Raw genomic sequence first — 19,947 nt, 5'->3', positions numbered from 1 at the left:
ATTTGTTTTGTCTTCTTGCCAGCCCTTGGTATGAGTTCAGATTCTTTCTTCCTTTCCTTCTTGCTGTCTTGTTTTTTTCCTCCCTTTTTTCTTTCTTCTTAACCTTCCTCTCTCCCTCTGTCCATTTACCTATCTCTCTGTACGTCCGTGCATCCATCCTGCAGGGTTTAATAGTCTTCTATGGCTTGGGTTCTCTTGTGCTGTCACCCTATCTGTCTTCTCTGTGCTGTATTTTTTTCACTAGTCTTTGACATATTCCTACCTCCCCAACAGTCGTGGTTATTGTCTCGGACAAAAGACCAACTCACAGTGATGTCTTAGCTTCCATTGCTATGTCCATTGTTTTCTTATCCCAGCATTCTTGTTACAAAGATCATGGATCGTTAAATTGAAGATCCGAGGAGGTGCAGGAGAGTGGGAAGTGAATCCCATTACGCTAGGTGCCTTTTGTAGTGATTTCCCAAAATACTGGATTCGAGGACAACAACAACATTCAAAAAGCACACCATGACTGCCAGCCTTAGAAGGTTGCAAATCCAAAAGATCACAATCAGCTCCTCCTGCTGTATACATGCTAATGTGTCGGACTTTGAACACACGAAAACCAGGGACCTGCTGGGGGATGCTTCAGTTTGGGACTAAAAGGCTTCAAAGGCTCACAGCCTCTAAATGAGGCTTTGAAGTAGAGTGTGGTGTGGTGATGAGAGCAAGCTCACCCCTCTGTGTGGCTATTCTATTATTTCAGGCTTTTGATTTCCAGCTGCAAAGCAAACAAGGCCCCCTGGTGCTCTGACTTACCCCAGGTTATCTTTATAGACAGAAAGGGCTAAGTTTCCAACGAAGCCAAAGATAGAGCTAATCAGCCTGGTTTATTATATATTCAGGCATCTGTAAACTCCTCCTTATTTTGATTTCATTATAATCACAGTGCCCTTTGCCATTGCTTTTTGGTGTTGTGAAAATTAAAGCCTAATGAAGTGTAATGGTTTGATTATATGCTGTGGTGGAAACCGTTGATTGGCTAACTTCACAGTCATGCTCAACCTTTTTACTCCTTCCTGCCTCCCACAATAGAGAGTATACCACATGCTCACTTCCCCAGCGACATTGGCAGCTGACTCAGTTCTAACCAATGAGATGTTAGTTCTGCTGGTTTTGGGAAAACTTTTCTTCTTTCCCTGATAAAGGGAACATTTGAGTTGGTGTCACCTTTTTCTTTCTTCCTTCCTTCCTTTTTTTTTTTTTTTGGTATTTCTTTTTGTCTTATATGCAAATATGAGGCCTGGAGCTTCTGCAGCCATTTTGTGACCAGTGATAATTATGATGAGGAAAAGTCAACAAAGGTATTAGAGGTGGTAGAAGGAAAAGACAGAATGAGCTTAGGTCCTTGAAGGTTCTATTAGTAAAAAGAGGTCCATATTTATTTCAATCATTGTTAATTGCGTTTTTTTTTGTTATTTGCAGCTGAAGGCATTCCTAACTAATACTGATACAAGAGCCAAATCATGGGACTACCAGGAGGGTTGTGTCTTTTCTTTCCTTTTTCCCCCTTTCTTTTCTTTTCTTTCCTCTCCTTTCTTGTTTTCCTTTTTTTTTTTTTTCCACAAGCTTCACTGCGAGAAGCATGTTTTAATCACCATTTCAAATAAAGTAGTACAATTTTTTTTTCTAGAAACAGCAGTATTTCACTCTCCACATAGAAGACTACTGAAAACATTAAGTAACTGTCCCAATTAGAAAGAGATAAATGAAGGCCTTAAAATATATATAAAACAAGGGAACATGAATTTTCACAAAATCGTTCTTATGCCTAATTCAGACAATTGCTTAGAAAAGGTAGCCTAAAAGAAAAAAGAAAAAAAAGTAGTACATGAATATATATCTTCATTTAAGTACATGCTTTCAAGTGAGTTTTTTTTTTTTTTAAAGATTTTATTTATTTGTCAGAGAAAGAAAGGGAGAGAGAGCGAGCACAGGCAGACAGAGAGGCAGGCAGAGGCAGAGGGAGAAGCAGGCTCCCTGCCGAGCAAGGAGCCCGATGTGGGACTCGATCCCAGGACCCTGGGATCATGACCTGAGCTGAAGGCAGAGGCTTAATCCACTGAGCCACCCAGGCGCCCTCAAGTGAGTTTTAATAGAAAAGTGGAATTAGGAATTCCGGAGCTTTCGGAGCCCATCTTCGCTGTAGGTAGCAATCACATTCTGACGAGGGTGAAGTGTGATACCAGTCACTTCCTTCTCGTGGATTGTCAGAGCTCTCTCTGGCCTGCCAGTGACTGTGCTGAGATAGGAGAGCCCAGAGTCCTCGCCTGCACGGTAGATCCAGTCACCACGGGGAGAGAGGGCTCGGCAGACAAAATCCCCACCTTCTCTCTTATCAGAGCTGAAGCTTCTGATGATCTGGTCCTACCTATTCAGGACAACTCCTGTATTTGATCTGTGGCACACCACCAAGTGTTCTGGGTTTTTAGGAAGCGGGATCATACTGCTGACTGTGGTGTCTGACCTTGCAGTGCTGCCTGGGTATTTAAAGGTAATTGAACATTCAGTGGCCTTCATATTCCAGATATTGATAGGGCTACCTGAGAATACACTAATAATATAATGTTTATCCTGGTAGAAGTTTCTTTGTTAACAAAGGAGGAATGGCCATGAGACTTCTTCAGGGTTTCCCCATATGTTAAACCAGGAATTCTAATTGTCTGTTCAAAAGAGACACCAAGGATCTGACTGCTACCGTTAGAGAAGCTTGGACACCTTTCCTTTCACATCTCCGTAAACACTGTCCACTCCAAATCTTCCAGGAGGGTTATTTCTAACTTCTACTTATAGCCATGTGACCCACTTTTAACAGCATGTCACTAGTCTTCTACTTACGTAATCAATGAGCTTATCTGTGAAATACTGAATCTGGCTTCACAACTCTGACTTTGGTGATCCTTGTGGGGGGGGAATGCATTATTCAGAAATTAATGATGCCACCAAGATATACACAAACAAATGTAGCATTTTTCACTGAACGCTTTCTCACTTATTTCCTCAGAGTACTGTGTTTAATATAACATGCTCTCCTTTCTCGGGGTTTCTAAGGATACCTTAGACTATCGGGAAGCCATGAAATTATAAAAACCCTAAATTATAAGAAGTTTTAATGAAAAATATTTTACAACACACACATCAATCACTGAGTGTTAGTGACACATACAAACAACAAGAAATTCTGGGTAATTAATGTCCATAAACCTACACACTTTACCCATAACCAATGTCTTGTTTTTCTCTGAATCAGGCATACGAGTTCTCAGGTACAGTTTTCTTTGTGCTTTTGTGTTCCTGGTTTCCTGAGAACCCAGAGGAAATGCCAAGTTGTTGTTTTGTTTTGTTTTGCAATGCCAAGTTTTAAAGGAAGCAAGGAGTTTTCTTCTCCATATCTTCTTGGGCTGGGCAGTACTCACTGCTTGTCTCTCTCCCTCTAAGGAAAGCAAATCACTAAATCCATTTTTTATGTTACCAGAAAAAGGAGAACTTTATTACTTTCGTTTCATGTTCCCAGAAGAGTAATTAAATGTGATCAACAAGGCAAGCTTAGGGATTTGTTTAGTTCCTAACATCACCATCTCTTTTCATATACTTATATTCTCTGAAGAACCATTGACCTAATTCAGAGTTAAAATAATTCCTCTTAGTAAGAATGAAATATAATAAGGATGAAACACAAGTCTGGAGAACTATGCACTGCTTAGATGTCATCCTAAAATGAGAAGGTCAGCGTGTTTTGAATTCAGGAAGAGTTTAAGCGTGTTTTGAATTCAGGAAGAGTTTAAATGGTATGATTATCTAGTTTCCAGAATGTGCCTTCTCCATGTTTCCAGTGCCTTTTATTGGAACCTCAGTGTTAGAACTTTTCGTTGCATCAGAGGTGCTTATGCACACTCCTGAATCCCCTTCTAGTTTTTGAATTTCTGCAGGGCACTGGAAGGGTTTGGTTTGTCTTGCATCCCTTCACATCTCCTATTATAAGATTTTGTACTTGTGTGACAACTGATAAAGGGTTGTTGAGTTAAATTCTATCTATACAGATTGTAGCTTTGCAATGTCTTGATCTTTGCGGTGGGTGACCTCTGAGTCACACATTCAGATGATTCTTAACTAGGCCTCTAAGATGTCTTAAAGATCAATTTGTTGGTGTTACCAAGCTCTGATTACTTGGTGTTATATAATTATCCTGCAATTAAACTAAAAATAAGCAGCATATTTAAATAACTCTAACAGAATTAAGGCGAGTGGGTGATTCACACAAATGTCCCTGCTCTTCTTTTCTGGGTGGATAAAATTAAGTACATCGTTAGCAAAGTTTGAATCCTTCCAATATTGATTGGCCTTGCTTGAGGCAAGCACACTTGAAATTTGGATTGATACAGAAAGTAAAATGAGGGCATTATTTTTTTCCCTTTCAAATTTGTCTGTAATTGACATTCCTTTAAATAGTAAAATTTGGCTCAATTTTTAAAAAAATCAGTTACAGTAGTCTCTGAAAAAGAAAATAATAAGAAATTCTAAAAGGGGCCTCTTCTGGGGAGGAGACTTGGCAGTCTTGGGACCTAGTGATGGAGGGAGGAAGACTTACTTCTCAATGAAACCCCTTCGTGTGCATATATTACTAAGGGAAAGAGAAATAGACATAAAGAACAAACACAAATTTCAATACACTTTTGAAAAATAACAAAATGAGAGGAACTGTGCAGCCTGATTCTAAGATTTACTATAAAGTTCAAGTATTTGGGGTAGGTGGTGTTGGTGTAAGGAGAGATATATAGGTCAGTGAGACAGAGTCAGACTCCGGAAACCATAGACCCAGACATAGACAGCCAACCGATTTTTGCCAGACACTAAGCTAACTTGTTTCAATAACTAGATGTCCATGAAAAAAAAAATGAATGTTGACACTTACATGATGCACAGCAAATGAAATAAAAATAAGTCACAGACCTAAATGGGAAATCTAAAACGATTAAACTTCTTGGAGAAAAGATGGGATAAAATTGTTGTAAGACCTTGGGTATGCAAAGATTTCTTCGGGCACCAAACCCGCACACTGTAAAATAAAAATTTGATGAAATGAACTCTAGCAAAATGCTTTTCAAAATAATACCTTTAAGATCATGAAAAGCAAGCAACAGGCTGGGAGAAAATACATGCAAAACACACATCTGATAAAGAAATTGTACTCAAGAATATGGGCAAAATATTTAAAGACACACTTCACAAAGAACATATACAAATGGCCAACAAGTACATGAAAAGATGTTCAACATCAATAGTCATCAAAGAAATGCAAATTAAAACCATAATGGAAAACTGAGATGACAGATAATACCAAGACTTCATGATGATACGGAGCAGCTGTAATTTTTGTATGTTGCTAGCCGGAAGGTAAAATTTACTGCTACTTTGGAAAACACGTTGGTCATTTCTTGTAAAATTAAACATACCATACATCCTGGCAATCCCACTTCTGGGTATTTGTGCAAGAGAAATGAAAACATGTGTTTGTATGAAGACTTGTACTTGAATGTTGTCTTAGTTTCCTAGAGTTTTTGTAACAAATTACCACAAACCAGGTGACTTTAAGCAACAGAAATTTATTCTCTCATTGTTTTAAACCCTCAAGTCCAAAATCAGGTGTTGGCAGTGCCATCCTCTCTCTGAAGTTTCTGAGAGAGTCTCTGATCCATGACTTTCTCTTAGCTTCTGGTGTTGCCAGGAGTCTGTGGCAATTTTTGACTTGTAAACGTGTCTCTTCAGTCTCTGCCTCTATCATTACATGGGCTTCACCTTCTGTGTCTCTGTGTCTGTATCTTTTTTTTCTTATAAAGACACCCATATTGGATTGGGGCCTACCCTAACGACCTCATTTTAACTTGATTACATCTGCAAATACCCTGTTTTCAAATAAGATTACCTTCACAGCTTTCAGGGTTTAGAACATCAGCGTATCTTTTGTGGGGACACAATTCAATTCTCAACAAATATTCATGGCAGCTTTACTAGAAACAACTGTTTATGGGAACAACCCAGATGCCTCTCAACTAGTAAATGGGTAACAAATTGTGGTATGTACATATAATAGCAATAAAAAGGGTTGAATTACTAATACACATAACACACATGAATTTCAAAAATGTTCTGTGGAGTGAAAGAAGCAGACACAAAGGAGTACATCCTATATGATTTCATATACCTGAAGTTCTAGAAATGACAAACCTAATCTATAATGACCAAAAAAAAAAAAAAAAAAAAAAAAAAAACCCTACACACATCAAAAAACCAGATCAGTATTTGCCTGGAGCTGTCATGAAGGAGTGTGGGATCATTGGATTGACTACAGCTAGGCACTAGGGCACTTTTCTTAGACATAGAAACGTTCTATATCTTGGATTTGGTGGTGGTCATACAGGTGTGTAAAATGAATTAATCAAAATTCAGTAAAGTGAACACTACCAAGATGAACACATTTTACTGTATTTAAATTATATGTAAAAAAATTTATTTAAAAGTTCAGTTACAAACAACTATTAAGTAACTTATGTCATAAGGCAAGATCTGTCTTTGTGAATATGTACACATTCTTGTATTTCTTTGAAGTGTGACTGTAGCATCTGTGGAAGGTGCTAGAACTTACTCATTCACTGCTGGGAGGGCGATGTCTGTGTTTATTTCTATGCGGCATATCTTTACTCTTCTCCCGCAAATAGCATCCCCTCATCTTCCCTCTTTCAGTGATCTGTTCCTTCCTTATTCCAATCATATGGTTTTAGGGGGGCCTCTGATTGCAACCATTCTTGTCTATTGCCACCTCCTCAGTCTGTTGTCCCTTTACGCTCTCCATCTCCTCCCTCCTGCTCTGCCAGTGGGAGCACCTGGAGAATGATGACCCACAATAGAGGTAGTAACATGGAGCTGGAGCAAAGCCCCAGTGAAACGAGGGACATAGAGAGAGAATGTCTTGGAAGCATGAAGTCTCTGGCTTTGGAAATTTGCCAGTTATCTCTTCCTCCTCTTCCATCATTCCTGGTTTCTTGAGCCAATAAATTATTAAAATTTCCCTTTTCCTTAAGCTAGGCTTCTTCCAGTTTCAGCCAAAAGATCTGAACACATTAGGATTTTTAAAAAATTCAAGTAACCCTTATCAGGCTGTCTCATATATATGCAGAGCTATTTCTAGAAGTGCATTCTCTAGACTGTATAACATTTTCAAGATGTTAATGTCCCTCTCCATGAATGTCACCCTGGGTTACCCACCTCCAATTACTTTAGAGGTCATGTTGCCCAACATATTGGGAATCTGACCTACTTTTATTTTATTTTATTTTTTATTTAACTAAATGATATAGAGTTAGATTAGACATTTTGGTGACTGCTTTACTTCTGGCTGTATGCTTAGCATGAAGGCACTGGGTCACAACTACACCTGCATTTTTATTTATATTTATTTATTTATGTATTTTTTAAAAATATTTTATTTATTTATTTTACAGAGAGAGAGAGAGAGAGAGATCACAAGTAGGCAGAGAGGCAGGCAGAAAGAGAAGGGGAAGCAGGCTCCCTGCTGAGCAGAGAGCCCCATGCGGGGCTCGATCCCAGGACCCTGAGATCATGACCCGAGCCGAAGGCAGTGGCTTAACCCACTGGGCCACCCAGGTGCCCCTACACCTGCATTTTTAAATATAAATTTCTATCAAGCCAGGTCTCCTTCATCTGATAATTTTGTAAGTAATCACTTTGACCCCAAGACAAGAATTTACACCTATTGCTGTTTGGGATTCTATTTTTCTTTCTTTCTAATGGTTTATAATCCTATTGGATCCTTATTCTGTCACCTAGGGTACTCTTCCCAGTTTTGTTTCATCTGTTAGTGTAATAAGTGGTAAAGTAGAAAACAATAACTCTTTTAATGTGTGTCTATGTCAGTTCTGGTATGTTCCTAAGAGCTCACCCAGACTTGTCAATAATTGGTTTGGGAATTTCCCTGGAAGTCAACAGGAAGCTTATGGATGGGCAGCCCTCTGCATTGCTGCAAACAACCAATTCTCCCTTTTATGACCATCAGGAAACATTTACTATCTTTAGCCTTTTGGCATTTCCGTCATTCTCCAGGGTATTGTGAAGACCACGAATGTGGTTCTCTGGTCACTTCTTCAGTGATTTTTGTGGTGGTTTTGGGGGCCCAAAGGTTTATACTTATTGAAGACCACGAGTGTTTCCCAAATACCTCCTTTCCGATCTTCTATCTCTTTCAGTTCTAATTTCATTCTCCTTAGTACAAGTGAAAGGAAAGAAGTGAAAATATAGTTTGACCTACATTACTAAACCTCTCTGAGCACTACTTTCTCTTCAGGGGGCTATTGTGAAGGATAAAAGAACTGATGTTGGGCCAAGTGGCTGGTATAAGGTAAGATGGTCGTGAAGGGCTGGACATGGCCCAGGACTTGCTATTCAGGACAGAGTGATGTCTGGGGGCGGATGCTACTGATAGAGAAGGTTCTGCCAGAGAGTAAGTGCTAGAACAGGTTCCTACTGCCCAACCTGTTGTTGCTTCTGGGTAAGCGGCTAAGGACAGATTCCTGAGAAAAACCAGAAAAACCCTAGTCTCTGTGGGCTACGTGGAGAGTATTCAGGCCTGGGCGTCTGGATACTGAAAGGATGCCCTGTGAGGAGGGCACAAGGGAGCTGGTGTTCAGGGACACCAGAGGTCGGCAGTTGGCCACCGCATCCTTGGGCAGATGGAGGTTGGAGGGGGCTGGTGGGCAGGGACTGGTTTAGTATAACTGCCCATCTGTCAGCACCAGGGACTTCACAAAGCTCCGAAAAAAGAGACTTGACCAAACTCGAGCGTGACTTCTCTAAGTTCAAGGCCCTGTCCCTGGGATGGGTCCCAGCTCATTTACAATGCCTGTCTGAGAAAGCCCAATGCTGCTGAAAGAAGTTACTCTTAGTTCCAGCCCCAAACCTGACTCCAGGCCCCTGACTTCCTCTTTCTTGGAGAACGTACTTTAAAGAACTTGCCGTTGGAAACTTTTCTCTCTGTCCCTTTGTGGTGTATCTTTTATAACCCAGAAACAGCCTTATCAAGGACCTAAAGGCTATCCCTTTGAAATGTAATCCTCAAGACAGTTAGGATATTTGTCTCCTAGTCTAGCCTGGCTTCATGAGCTCAGGTTAGCAGAGTTAGCAGATGCCCATGGCCTCATCCCAGGAATGAACCTACTCCACTTAACATCCTTCAAGGCTCTTCTTTGAACACACAGCAGCATTTAAAAAGCCTCTCACCGTCTGTTTCAGCAACGTTGAGGTCGGTTTGTACTCTCCCCTTTGGCAGTAGTTTGAATAAAATCTATCTTGTCATTTTAAAGCAAGCATTCAGTGAATAATTTCTCCTTAAAGAATTCAAATCATGATTGGTCTGAGATCCTGGGGTGCAGTTGAACTTTGTAGAAGGGAGGTGTACTTGGGTCCCACTGTGGAGGGCTGAGGACGGCAGAAGAAAGAAGGGGATGGTGTTTGGCAGTCAGCAATCATCTTCATTGAGGGCAAGGTGGAGAGATATAGGCCTGGTTGACAAGATAGTCATGGTCTCAGATTAGTGAGTTGGTAATAAACTAGTTCATAATTTGAGTGAACCAAGTAGAGGTTTAGAGGTACTAAAGATGCAATCTTTAAAATTACTCTTTATATCAATAGTTTAAAGAAGGCCTGTTTAAAAGGCGTGAGAATAGCATTCATGATGGCATGGTTCTGATTTCAAATAATCTCAACAGTGTAAAGAAAGAGCTAAAATTATCACAATGGAATGTGATAGAAAGAGAAGTGTGCAGACTCTAATATTCCAGGTAGGGCAGGCTACAGTATTGGCAGGGCCTACAAACAGACTTTGTAGGGTCAGCGCAGGACAGAGAAGTCCATCTCTGTGCACAGGCCCACTGCTGCGATCCACAGGTGGCGAACAACCTTCAGGGGATTGCAATCTCTGTGTTGGGGTGTTTTCCATAGCTAGAGCAATGTGGGTGGGTGAGAGGGTAAATGAGCATGAATCCAGGACAGGGGAGCCTCTGCTTTGCCATGCCCTGAGATGCTGTGGGGCACGTGCTTTCCCGGAACCTCTGCCCATTGCTGTGGGGGAAGGTGGCAATGGTTGTGGGGTGTGGCCTAGCATGCATTTCAGTGGGGAGGGGAGCGGTGGGAGGTGGACCATTCAGGAGCCAGGGCTCAGGCCTCATTATTTTGCTCCAGTGTCCCACAGATGGAACAAAACCCAGCTCAAAAGCACAATTCCTAAGAATTTCTAGATAGTAGCCATGAAGCATTAAACCCAAAGTACAAAACCTCCAGACGGTGAACCCCATGTGATGGCCCTCATCACAGACCCATGAAACTGATGCTGGGCTAGAACAATAGTGTCAAAAGTAGGAACGAGAGGGGAGAGAGGGGACACTGGGTTTGCTCAGTGAGTTGAGCAGCTGCCTTTGGCTCAGGTCATGATCCCAGGGTCTGGGGATCCAGTCCCACATTGGGCTCCCTGCTCAATGGGAAGCCCTCTTCTCCCCCTGCCTGTTGCTCCACCTGCTTGTGTGAGCTCTCTCTCTCTCTCTCTGACAAATAAATAAATAAAATCTTTTTTAAAAAAGTAGGAATGAGAACTTTTTTTTTTTTGGACAAGCCCATTTGAGCAAATGGATGGTCCTGTAAGGCAGGCGGAGAAAGCAGCTTAGAATGCAGGTTGAACACAAATGGTGGAGAGCTTTGAAAGGCAGGCCCAGGATTCAGACACCATCCTGTAGGGAAGGAGAAGCAGGGGAGGTCTGAGAGCAGGGGAGTGACAAGGTGAGATATCCTTCAGAAGCACATGCCTTTCAACTATTCCTTTCTGTTGTTTTCATACATAAAAACTGAAGGAATACTCTTTTGGATCAAAGCCGGGCAGTTGCCTGCAAGGCGTCTTTCTCTCACTTTTTCCTACTGCTTCATGCACAAAATCTGCTGGAACTTTTGACATTTTGCTCTTCCTTGCCTCTGGATTTTCACGCCAGCAAATTAATGTGTAAGATGTCGGTGGAAAATGACTTTCACAGGACAGAATGATCTTGCATTTTTGGTCAGGAGAAGGGGAAAGCAGCAGACACACTAATTGCTGAATTACAATGAACCTTTCTACGATCCTTTGAATCTCTCAAAGGAATCAAAACAAAACAAAATTAAAGCAGCCATAGCAAGCCACCAGCTCTGCAAGCAGACAACAGGTAGAGATTAAAGCCCAAACCTCACTTTCTCTCAAAGTCTCAGGAAAAAAATGTGACTTCTCTTCCCGAGGGACCAGTAATAATTTTCATCTGTGTGGCGCTCATCTTAGTAGCAATTTACGAAACAGGCATTTCCGTGGCAAACACCCATGCACCCACAGGCACACCCCAGAATCTCCTACCCCAGATATAAATAGATTGAAGCTGCCAGAGAACTGGTAATACAGTTTAAGCAGTTGTTGTTGAGAATTCTAATCTTGTCAGAAAGAAAGTCTACTAGGGTGATGTGTAGCCAGAATAAGGACTTTCATAATGCTGAAAGCATTTGGCAGCACAAAAATTTCTGGGCTTTGCCAGAGACAGGAAAATGGATGCAAACTCCTAGTGGCTAGTGGAGGAGTCTTATTTTCTCTGTGTCATTCCCGCACTCACGTCCCCGGACTTGAGAAGTCGACTTACTTCCTCTTGCCGTGTTCTATCAGAGGGGCTGAGAGGTCACCTCCATTAATCGCAGGCGTGTTGAGCTCGCTTCAGCAAAGGGAAGCTTGCTGTACCCTCCAGATGATGTGCCCCACTCCCCCGCCTGGTTATCTGCTCTCTTTCCATTCTTTTGAGCCATTCTTAAACATTTGTCAGCTGTTTGGACAGCTCCCGCTCATTTCTTAAGCTATTGCCACCCTACCTTCTTTACTGAGAACATTTCTGTTACATAGACATGATGGCCTTTCTGAGAAAGTGCTAGAAAGAGGGTCAGTGTTGGAGTCAGACCGACCAAAGTCTTGATCCCAGGACTGACCTTTGTTAACCTTGTAACTTTATAATGGTAACATGGCTTCTCTACCCTTCTCTGAAAGTGAGGGTGCTGATGAGCCCCCTTAGGCATGTTGTGAGCATGACACAAAATCATGTCCATAAAGCACATGAACACAGTGGGTCCATGCGAACTGTTACCATTTGCCTGATTTGCCTGCCTTCCCTTTTTAGCTGACTGTAGACTCCTGAGCTGTGAAACCATGTCAGACCTTCCTATGGAGTGTTGTAGGTTGAAAGCCCATGCCCACCTATGACCAGACTTCCCTTCCTGCTTATTAGAAATCCCAAGGTGATATATTTGCTTCTTCTCAAGATGCCCAGCACTTTCCATTCACCAACTAAAACCTCTCAGTTCATCTCAATTAGATTAGAAGAATCTGTCTTTTGTTGCTTCATTTATTGGGTCAGAGTTGAAATTATGTTCCAGGCAAGTTGGAACTTGTCCCATGGTCTGTTTTTAGCAGAATGCCCCTGCTAGTAGAAGCCAAGAACCCTTAGAATATCTTGATAACTACCCATGTTTTCCTGGGGTGCTTTTGTGATGCATTTCAGGAATGGCCAAGTTCCATGTAACACAACCCCACAATCTTTATTTTCTTTTTAAAAAGATTTATTTATTTATTTGAGAGAGAGAGAGAGACAGAGAGACCATGTGAGAGCATGGGAGAGGAGCAGAGGGAAAGAATCTTTAAGCAGACTACCTGCTGACTGGTAACCAGAGCCAAAATCAAGAGCAGGAGCTTAACCCACTGAGCCCCCCACGCCCCCCTCACAATCTTTATTTTAATAAGTTAGAGTAGACATAACAGCAAAAGTCCCTGCCATCTAATTATTTCCTCAAAGAATGATTTCTCCAAAGAATGATAGTCGATTGACTTAAAACTAATTTTATTTTTGTATAGATATTTTTCAGTGGCTCCTGCTGAATAACAGAACTATACAACAAAACAACACATTCAGCTACCTTGATGTAGCATTTGGTAGGTCACTTTTTATGTAAGTTTTACCAGAAAGTTATATCACTCAAAGTTAAATGGGTATTTATTATTATTTTCTGGCAAAAGTGGATGTTTTATCACATGCACTTAAAACATTTATTTAAATTAAAATTATTAGGTCTATGTTTTATGCTGTATGGCTTCAATCATCCATAAATTTTGTATGTATGTAGAGATCTGCACTGAAGGAAATTAAAATCGTTTTGGTCTGTCTGCATTTGGTAATTAAGTGCATGTCTTCAGTAGACTCTGAAACTTTTATAAGAGGACATCTGTCAAGACAGCGGTTGTGCCCCTTACTTTCAACATAGAAGGGCTCTACCACAGATTTGTTGTTAAATATAACCTCAAACACACTTCTGCTCAATACTTATGAGAATGCACATGAGAAAGACAGTGTTGATGAAGGATTGCTTAGATGATGCGCAACCCAATCTATTTGATACACTCAATCTCTCCTTGGTTTAAGTTAAAGACTTAAAGAGCTCCATTGCTGAAGATTACACCATCACTTTACACGGAAGAACATTTTAAAACACTCATGTAGAGTTTGTTGCTATCTATGCTGCTATGTGTTTTGTTTCCTCCATCACCCCCTGTCCTCCATAGAAGATCTGGGAAGAACTTGCTCTCAGCTCCTAGGATGAGATATTATAGTTGGGTTTCTCTGTTATTATCTTGTGGTCTCTGTGCACCATTTAAAAGTTACATCTTTTTCTTTGCTTGGACTGCAGAAAACCAAATTTGCCACCTGCTTTTCATGAGGGTGTCCAGCCCATGGGGTGTGTTCTGTTTTACCTCCCCCCCACCTCCATTCCCAGAGTGGAGAAGGCTTTGGGTGCTCTGAGTCCTCTGCCTGCCCACTAGCTTTCACACCTTCAGCAGCAGCAACAGAGAGCCCTCCTATTCCACCAGAAAGGGAGAGCTCCCAGGCTGTTTCTCACTGCTTGATTTTCATCCCCTAGGAATTTCTCATCCCTTTTTCTGATCCCATTTCCTAGTCCTCAGTCTTCCACTGGGTCCGGTGAACCTCTGGGTCCATCATTAGAAAGACCTTTCATATTTCCACCACTTCTTTCAATTCCCTCCCTATCTTGTTCTACCCGAGACTTGACTTTGCTGAAGTTGGCAGTTTTCCTGCCCCTCCCTCAAGTGGTGGTCTTTCTTTCTCCCAGCACTCCCACCACTGGACCTGGAGATGGGGTGGGATCCATGCTCCATGTTGCTATTCTAGACTATCCCCATCTCTCCTCCCTACCTTCTCACCCACAGCTCTGTAACTTATGTCATCAGTATATTCCATGCCCATCCCTCCTAGTTGCAGTCACTCAAAGATCCCATTCCCTCAGGTCACTCCTTCTCTTGGAGGATTCACTGATCTTTTCTCTACATTAATTCTTGTAGAGGACTTCAAACAGAAGAGGCTACTCCCAATGCTCTAGCATCTTAGTTTCTCCAGTCTGTTGTCCTCCACTGAACCTAAGCCTCTTACTGCTTTAGTCATACCCTAAACTAGGGTATGACTAGGTATACCGTAGAAATACTCCCTATCTTACTTTTCTATTGCAGTATAACAAATGACCACAAACTGAGTGGCTTAAAACGACACCTATGTATTAGCTCAGAGTTCTGTAGGTGAGAACATATTCTCACTTGGCGCATATGTGGTTGTAGGGCTGAGGTCCCCATTTCCTTGCTGGCTGTCACCCAGGGCTACTGTCAGCTCCCAGAGGCCACTCGAATTCTTTGATACATAGCCCTCTAAATCTTTATAGCTAGCTGTGGGCCATCTTTCTGGCTTAGAATCCTTCTCATGCTTCCAGTCCCTTTCATCAGGTAGAACCCTCTCCCTTTTAAGAACTCACCTGATCAGGTCTGATCCACTGAGGCCAACCTTTCTTTCTCAAATATCAACTGTACCCTATAATGTAACCGAACCCCCGAGTGATATCCCTATAGTCATAGGTCCCTCACTCTCACAGCAAGGAGATCATCCAAGGGCATGAGTCATCAGGGGGTCATTTTGGAATTGTGCTTACCACATCCTTAGTATTTTCAGCTTTAAGAGTCCCATTCTTAAATTTCTGCCTACTATCTGCAGCTCACTCCTTCTATTTCCATGACTTTAGTAATATTTCAAACTCACCAGAAATATAGTCTACTGATATTATCACATTTTCATGTCCCACAATCCTATCATTTCCTTACTCCCCTCCTTTCTCAGCTTATGGTCAGTCACTACAATCATTCTCTGAAATATACCCTCCCTCTGTTTTATTTATCTAGCAATATCCCAGTACTGATTAAATCCTACTCTCCTTTCCTCCACACCTGCATTCACATAGATAAGAGTGGCTAGAGAAAAGCACACTCCTACACTGACTGGTCTTCCTTTCAATCTGTGAGCACTAATTTCAGTAGGCTTTTCAAGCTGTTTAGCACTCCTAAGACATTTTCCTGTTTTCAAATACCCAAACTTTTAAACTTAGAGCAAAGGTGTTGAAACCTTTTCTGCTTGCAAATCTCCTAAAATAATTTTTCAAAATGATGTATCTCCTTTCATATTTTAAGTGGTATTTCAATTTTCATAAGAAATTTAAGTAGTTGAAGGTCTTAATCACAGTGTATAGTAAATATCTCTATTTTCCAAAAAGTTTCAAAACTCTTTTAAAGGACTCTGAAAGAATCTTAATATCATAGTGGTTTGATATCTATCATTATCAATTTGAATATGCATAAGCCAATTCTTCTTTATTAGTTAAAAAATTTGTATCATTCTACTTTCTCCTTGAAATCAATTTTTACTCCACCTAGAACATGGACTTTTATGATATATTTTATAATTTAAAGTATTTTATTACTTATCCTATCATCACTTACTAAAAAAAAAAAAAAGCACATATATAGTTAAATTAAAGGTAGTTTAAGTGTCCTTACTGTAAGGCTCTAAATGTTCAATTTTTTCTGATTTAAGCTATCATTACAATCATAATATCTTATATATTTTGGTAAATAACCACAGAGTATGAAAGAATAAAATTTTAGAAGTACATAATAGCATATGGCTGGTTGTATTTGTCCCCAAATTTTTTTGGAAAAAATTTAAATTTACAAAGTTGCAAGGATAGCACAATGAATACCTGTATACTCTTCACCTAGAGTCAATGATTGTTAACATTTTTCCATATTTGCCTCCCCCTTTCTCTCCATATGGTTTTCTTTCTTCACAGAATCATTTGAGAGGATTCATACAGGAGTGAGAACTGCACCACAAGAGGGGAGGCAGAGTGCATGGACAGAACGTGGATCGTGGGGGAGATGTAGTGGTGAGTGTATGTGTGGAAAGCTTCTTACCTCTTCAGTTTTCTTATCAAAGAGGAATCGGGTATGTGAGGAGAGCTGTTGGGAGTTTGTAGAAAGAGGAGAAAGTTTTTATCAAGTCAGTCAGTAGGCATCAGTCTGGGGTCAAGACCCTGGGGTGTACAAAGACCTTCAGCGGGTGCAAGGCCATACACCAGCTCAACACAATCCATTTCCATATGTATCGTCTCCTTATATTCTTCCTGCTACACTCTCCATCTCCCCGGTTTTAGGAGTCCTGTTAGTAAAACCTTCCCACTAGCCGCAGCCTACTTCTTCTATCTCCATGACTTCAACAGTGTTTTGGATTCAAAAGTTTTCAATTTGCGGCACTTTCTTTACTAGCCTCGTAGGATACCACATTTTTCTTGGTTTCCCTCCTAATTGATCACTCACTGCATCAGGGTTTCTTTGGTTTCTTTACCCTCATCCCTGACTGTGAAATATTGAAGCAGCTATGGCTGAAACCTTGAACTTCTTCTCTTCTTTATTATCACCAAGGTTTTCTCATCCAGTCTCATGGCTGTAACAACCATCTATGTGTTTGCGACTCCTAATTGGCATCTCCAGCTGGTCTTTTCTCTGAATTCCCCAATTGTGCATCTAACCACCTAGATGAGATCTCCATTAGGGTGTATATTAAGCGTGTCATGCTTAACATTATCAAGCCCAGACTCCTGCTAGTTCTGTCTCAAAACCTGCGATGCCTGAAGCCTTCCTCACCCCAGACAAGCAATTTCCATGTTTTCCAATGCTCAGGCCAACAACTTTGGAGTTATTCCTTTTTTTCTCTCCCAATCCCTGTTGCCAATCCATCGGTAAAACCTATAGACTCTACCTTCAAGACATATTCAGAATCTGGCGTCTTCTCATCACCTCCGCCTGACCACCGTGGTCACAGATACCACGTTCTTAGTTGGATTTAGCGCATTAGCCTCCTAATTGGTCACCTTGCTTCCTCCCTTGACCTCTTTAGCAGACCATTCTCAACATGGCGGCCATTCCACTGCTCGGAACCCTCCAGAGGCCAATGTCCTGCCAGCCACCCAGGAGGCCCTTTGTACGGTCCCTCTTTACCTTTCTGACCTCTCCTCCTGCCATCTCACCTGCTTCCGTTCTGCTCCAGACATCCCACCTCCTTTGCTGTGTCTCACATGTACCAGACATGCCCTCACCTCGCGCTTTTGCATCTGCTGTTCCTTCAGCTTGTTCCTCAGAGATTGCTGAAACTCTCTGAGGCTGCCTTCTCAGTGAGGCTTCGGACAGTGCAAACTACCCCAGTGACTCCCTCCTGCTACTGCTATTCCCATTCCCTTCTTTATTTTTCTTCGTAAAGCTCGCTTACTGTTATACTGTATTTTGCTTCTTTATTCATCATCTGTCTCCACCCATAAAGCAGGGATTTTGTCCGTTTTTGTCACTGACCTAACCTCTTCTTTGTTTTCTTCAGCCTGTATTCCTTTTTTTTTTTTTAAAGATTTTATTTATTTATTTGATGGTCAGAGATCACAAGTAGGCAGAGAGGCAGGCAGAGAGAGAAGGGGGAAGCAGGCTCGCCGCTGAGCAGAGAGCCTGATGCGGGGCTTGATCCCAGGATCCTGGGATCATGACCTGAGCCAAAGCCAGAGGCTTTAACCCACTGAGCCACCCAGGTGCCCCTTCAGCCTGTATTCCCACATCCCGTCACACCCCACCTCGGGTGTGAGAATATCCGTACCGGTGTATTTCTTCTTGATATGCCTTGAGATTCCACCTCTCCTCCCAACAAGACTGTTTCTTTTGAACTGGGCATAGCTTCTGCCCCTGCATCTCAGCCAGGAGCCCCGGCCTACCAAGTATTGTGGGCACATGTAAAGCCGTATATATCAACTGATTCCCTCCTTAATGATCCATAAAGATACATTAAAATTGGAGGCTGTCAGTATTTGCTTCTGACTCTCTGGCTGTTTATTATTTTGAGTGAATTATTGGGTACCTCTTTTCCTGTTTTCCCCTCTTCATTTAGGACGGACACCCTCCACCGTGACAAGTCTGTACTCCCTCTGCTTCCTGCTCTCCTACATCTGCTTCGGATTCTGCTCTCTCTCTCCTGTCAGGGTAGTCTGCTAACATTTTGAAATCCTTTACCTTAGACGCCAGGGGAAAAAAAAACATTGGAGGTTGAAGCGTGGCACCATTAGACATTTTTATGGATGGAATAAATCAGTTTTGTATTTTTATAGATTTGACAGCCCAGCTTTGAAAGGCGTAACTGTAAAACAATACATATTGGAAAATATCTGGGTGGATCCCATAACCTTATTCTATCAGATATCTCACCTATTAATTATTTTCCCTTGCACTTGAGGATTTGAACGTGGCTGACAAAGGTGTTAAGAACTGAGTCAAGACAGCTTGCATTTACACACAGTTTAAATGCACATTCAGAATGATTTCCACCTTTTAAATGTGTCGATTATTATTCTGTGGTGTGTAACAGTGTGGCAAGGACGACATGGTTAATGCAATAATACAATCTTCCATCATTTTTATGAGACATTTGCATCCTTTTATGAAACACCTAATTGACAGTTGCCCCACCAGTCCTCCCCAATGGAACTGCCTATTAAATGGAATTTATGGCCAGTGCTTTTAAAGTCAGTTAAATGACATGAAATGAAAATCTATTTTAAATGATGTTCCACGAAATCTTTTCTCTGGCTGGAAAAATTGCATTTCAAGAAATATTTATTTATTGTGTAGTTGAACAAGCCGGAGTGTTAACGTATGGTGTGCATTAAGCAGTCCTTTTCCGTTGGGGATATATCTGCTACTGTTAGGAGGCACAATCCCAGATGTGGCTGTGGCCCTTCTGATGTAAGTCTGGGCACAGCCAGCAAAGTGCCTGTACTTGGGGAACACATCGCCATCCTCATGCCGCTGCTCTAGAGAGTCCTCATCCCGCATGTATTCTCTCTGTCATCTCAGTGCTCTCACTTCCTTGTTTATCTCCTCTGGAGTGTCACCTCCAACAGGACAGCAATTCTGTTTTGTTCATGGATGTATCCTCTAGCTGATGGGAGGTCCTCAATAAATTTTTGCTGAATGAATGAATGAATCAATCAATCAATAATCAATCAATCAATCAATACCCTGACCGCTTGGACCTCATTCCTTTTGTGATTTTGACACAGTATTTTATCCTCTTCAACCCATTAAGTTCTTATTCTACAAACCACTGAATTTTATGATGAAGCTTCTTTATTATTATTATTTTTTTAAGGAGGTAGATGAGCCACTGTAGTTAAGAACTGGCACTTCTTTCAACGGACTGATGGGTGGGTCTCACAGGGTGGCCTGTGACTTGGATGGATGCCTGGATACCTTTCAAACTCCCTGATCCAGTCTGCCTGATATTTGGGAGGACTGGTGAGGTGAGTGAAACATAGACACTGGTTTGGGTTTGGGAAGGGCAGTGACTTTATTTGAGTTTTGACTTA

The 19,947-nt window shown here is 41.4% G+C and overlaps 1 long non-coding RNA gene across 4 annotated transcripts in view; it reads left to right on the top strand.

Moving 5' to 3' along the window:
- The window catches only part of LOC309848632, a 248,598-nt gene that overhangs the window by 206,806 nt on the left and 21,845 nt on the right, over nucleotides 1–19,947 (top strand). For all 4 annotated transcript variants that reach the window (XR_014303175.1, XR_014303176.1, XR_014303177.1 and 1 more), the window contains exon 3: nucleotides 16,339–16,434. This is a non-coding gene — a long non-coding RNA (uncharacterized lncRNA). The remainder of the gene's footprint in view (nucleotides 1–16,338; nucleotides 16,435–19,947) is intronic.

The sequence above is a fragment of the Mustela nivalis genome (genome assembly GCF_964662115.1).
Source record: "Mustela nivalis genome assembly, chromosome: 15".
Classification (NCBI taxonomy): Eukaryota; Metazoa; Chordata; class Mammalia; order Carnivora; family Mustelidae; genus Mustela; species Mustela nivalis.
The sequence above is the reverse complement of the archived record's forward strand: the minus strand, read 5'-3'. Positions and strand labels throughout refer to the sequence as shown.